This window comes from Chiloscyllium plagiosum, chromosome 9 (genome assembly GCF_004010195.1).
Source record: "Chiloscyllium plagiosum isolate BGI_BamShark_2017 chromosome 9, ASM401019v2, whole genome shotgun sequence".
Lineage (NCBI taxonomy): Eukaryota > Metazoa > Chordata > Chondrichthyes > Orectolobiformes > Hemiscylliidae > Chiloscyllium > Chiloscyllium plagiosum.
In genome coordinates this window covers 85,340-89,966 of record NC_057718.1, presented here as the reverse complement: position 1 = coordinate 89,966, position 4,627 = coordinate 85,340, and positions in this window count along the sequence as shown.

The following is a 4,627-nucleotide window of genomic DNA, read 5'->3' as shown; positions in this document are numbered from 1 at the left end:
CTTTCATGTCCCCTCTTTGCTGCTCTTAGCTCTAAAGAAACTATCTCCAACATCTATACTACATCTATCACCCCACAATTTAAAGTTATGTCCCCTCATGTCAGCCATCACCATCCGAGGAAAAAGGCTCTCACTGTCCACTCTATCTAACCCTCTGATTATCTTATATGTCTCAATTAAGTCACCTCTCAACCTTCTTCTCTCTAATGAAAACAGCCCCAAGTCCCTCAGCCTTTCCTCATATGATCTTCCCTCCATAACCAGGCAACATCCTCGTAAATCTCCTCTGAATCCTTTCCAGAACTTCCTCATCCTTCTTGTAATGCGGTGACCAGAACTGTACGCAATACTCCAAATGCAGCCGCACCAAAGTTTTGAACAGTTGCAGCATGACCTTGTGGCTCCGAAACTCAATCTCTCTACCAATCTCATTGGTGAGTTTTTAAGAATCAGTGTGGATCTCAGAATCTATCAACTATACTTACATTTCACAAAATTTTTTAAAAATTAGAAAACTGCATTATATTCGAATTTGAATATTGTGACGTAATTCAGGGATCTATTCAGTTTAGCGAGTCTTCACAAGTCTCCCTCTCAGTCCCTGTCTGTTGTTTCTGACTCACTCTTCCCTCCCCCCCACCTCCATTACCTCTCTCTCTTTGCTTGTCTCTATGCCCCACCTCTGACAGTTCTGACTGTACAGTATAACATTATAATGTTAAGGCAGACTGTGTATTGAGTGTAACAGAGTTTGCTGTCCTGGAGCATGCAGGTTTGGCTGATGGGCAGTAAACAAGGTCATTTACAACTGAGTGAGCTTGCACGAGTGGTGGTGCCAGATGGTCACTGTTAAAACCACAGTCATTTATAATCAATATCAATGATTTAGACAAAAGTAATGTCTCTAAGTTCACTGTCAAGACATCACTGAGTGTGAAAGAAAGCTGTGGCGACCACCAAAGAGGCTGTAAAAAGATATTGCTGGAAAAGCGCAGCAGGTCAGGCAGCATCCAAGGAACAGGAGAATCGACGTTTCTTCAGGAAGGGCTTATGCCCGAACCATCGATTCTCCTGTTCCTTGGATGCTGCCTGATCTGCTGCGCTTTTCCAGCAACACATTTTCAGCTCTGATCTCCAGCACCTGCAGCCCTCACTTTCTCCTGTAAAAAGATATTGACAGGTTTACTGCATGGGCAAGTAGTTGGCAAGTGGAATGTAATGTCAGAAATGTCCATATGCAGCAGAGATTTACACACTTATTCAGTGACATATTAAATTAATGTTCCCTGCCCAGTCCACATTTCCAGACCCAGTGTGGATTTTCCCTGTGGCAGGGCAGAGTTTTGACTGGATGTTATAAAATTGCAACATGAAGTTACTGAGTGTAACAGAGTTCACTACATCCCATCCAATCATCTACTTTGCTGTCTGTATCATGTGAATTGTATTTTTCAAACATTGGCAGATGAACTATAACAGTGCAATATGATTCATGTTAGTAAGTTGAGTTGAAAGAAGAAGGGACTGCCTTAAAAATTATGAGAAATTGATTAAACATTACTGTCCAGGGTATGTTGTTGGTATCAGAAAATTACTATGATGTAGAGTCAAGTTGCTAGTTACTGCCTGGAAATTATATGAGGGATGTGAGGAAGTCTGGTTGTGAATCTCTCTACGTCAGGGTTTCCCTTTAATTGACGATATTAATATCTCTTTCGAGTTTCTAGTTCACACACGGTCGTACTTTGGTAAATATGTCCTCCATCACTCTTTCTCCCACTCTCGCTCTCACTTTCTAAATCTCACACAAAACTGATGCTGAAACCCTCTCTCACAACCAAAAACACACTCATCCATGCATTCACACACTCTGACACAGTCACCACAGATTCACAGAAAAATAGACTTATACTTAAATATTCTTCTATGAATCTTTATCAGAGATGAATCCAACTCTCTCCTTACACAGACACAGCCACACACAATCCCACACAGTCAGCCACATTCCCACACTCGGCAAAAGTGAGGACTGCAGATGCTGGAAATCAGAGTCTAGATTAGAGTGGTGCTGGAAAAGCGCAGCAGGTCAGGAAGCCAAAAAAGAGAAAATGCTAGAAACTCTCAGCGAGTCTGGCAACATCTGTAAGGAGAGAAAAGAGCTGACGTTTCGAGTCTACTGACTCTTTGTCAAAAAGGGTCAAATGGTCAGTTACACTCGAAACGTCAGCTCTTTTCTCTCCTTACAGATGCTGCCAGACTTACTGAGATTTTCCAGCATTTTCTCTTTTTTGTTTCAGATTCCAGCATCTGCAGTAATTTGCTTTTATGCAGGTCTGGAAGCATCCGATGAACAAGAAAATCAACGTTTCGGGCAAAAGTCCTTCATAAGGAAGCTGATCTGTAACTCTCCATCTCTTCATCTTTCTTACTGAAACCACGAACATATTTATATTGCATGAAGTAATTAAAATTACATAGCTGCGACTGCAAATTCATATCCATACTAATCCAATAGAAATGTTCCCGTACAATGCATACAACTGAAAGAATGTAATCTCCATTATAGTAATGAAAATGTTAGCGAGGAAGTGCAAACGCTTTTCCAGGAAGGAATGCATTGAAGCTATCTAAGATATTGCAAATCATGTTTTCGCATGTTTTATGCCTGTTATATCTGTTTGGAAAAATTCAGATGAAACCTGTAATCATTTTTAGACTGAGAAAGAAAATATATCAAATGTGCGCGTGGGTAACACGCCACTTTAACTGGTTGCGTTGTTTGTCAAAGTAAGTCATTATCTCTGTCAAGGGTGTTTTCTCTGTGTGTTCATGCGTTGTACAACATAATAACGTTGCATATCATTACGTTTTCAAGACGATGATATTTTCCTTAAACATAGCTAATATTTTACTGAAAATATGTACATGTATATCCTGTGCTATCATGAGTATTGAACTGCAGTCCGTTCACTTGCATGGTCTTACTTAGAAAGCGAAGTCAAACTGGCCATTTGCCTACAATTGCGAAGACATCTTTCCAATGACTCTCAAACTATTTTTGCCTCTTGCTGTTTCACGCAGAAGTTAGCTGAGTTCATCTCTAATCTCCTTCGCAAACTTCACCCAACTTACTTATACAGAAACGTAATGCCAAGCGCATGTAGATATCAAAGTTTAGCAATCCGACTTCACAAATATCTTGATGAAAAACAACTTAAGCACAGAAACTTCCCCAGAATGTTGTTCAGTTCCAGAAAGACACCACCTCATCCCATTAGCATTTCGACTCTTTCTCACAACAGCGCCAAAACTCACTTGGAAATTTAGAAGTTAGAATATGCTTCGTGACGCTAAATTCATTGGCTAGATATTCGTTTTTGTCTGACGAACAACATTGAAAACTGAAGCAATCTTCCTTGCAGTCAATGTATTATAAATCCATTATCCCTTTCTCTTTCACTCGTTAATATTGAGACTGCAGAAAAGTCTGTAATTCTCCGTACTCTTTTCAGAGTGAGTTCACTACATAGACAAGAAGACTTCGCATATTGAGAACATTTAATGCATATTTATTTTCACAAACACATCATCCTGTTCAAAGTTTGAGAGAAGACTTGTAGCTCAGGTGCTCGTTGTTGTGGTTCTGTTTACCGAACTGGGAATTTGTGTTGCAGACGTTTCGTCCCCTGTCTAGGTGACATCCTCAGTGCTTGGGAGCCTCCTGTGAAGCGCTTCTATATGTTTCCTCTGGCATTTATAGTGGTTTGTACCTGCCGCTTCCGGTTGTCAGTTCCAGCTGTCCATTGCAGTGGTCGGTTATTGGGTCCAGGTCAATGTGCTTATTGATTGAATCTGTGGATGAGTGCCATGCCTCTAGGAATTCCCTGGCTGTTCTCTGTTTGGCTTGTCCTATAATAGTAGTGTTGTCCCAGTTGAACTCATGTTGCTTGTCATCTGAGTGTGTGGCTGGTCATGTCGTTTCGTGGCTAGTTGGTGTTCATGGATGCGGATCGTTAGCTGTCTTCCTGTTTGTCCTATGTAGTGTTTTGTGCAGTCCTTGCATGGGATTTTGTACACTGCATTGGTTTTGCTCAAGCTGGGTATCGGGTCCTTTGTCCTGGTGAGTTGTTGTCTGAGAGTGGCTGTTGGTTTGTGTGCTGTTATGAGTCCTGGTGGTCGCAGTAGTCTGGCTGTCAGTTCGGAAATGTTTTTGATGTATGGTAGTGTGGCTAGTCCTTTGGGTTGTGGCAAGTCCTCATTCCATTGTCTTTCCCTTAGGCATCTGTTGATGAAATTGTGGGGGTATCCGTTTTTGGCGAGTACATTGTATAGGTGTTCTTCTTCCTCTTTTTGCAGTTCTGATGTACTGCAGTGTGTTGTGGCCCTTTTGAACAGTGTCTTGATGCAACTTCTTTTGTGTGTGTTGGGGTGGTTGCTTTCGTAGTTTAGGACTTGGTCCGTGTGTGTGGCTTTCCTGTATACCTTTGTAGAGAACAGAGAACAGCCAGGGAATTCCTAGAGGCATGACATTCATCCACTGATTCAATCAAAAGCATATTGACCTGGACCCAATATACCGACCACTGCAACGGACAGCTGGAACTGACAAGCGGAAGCGGCAGGTACA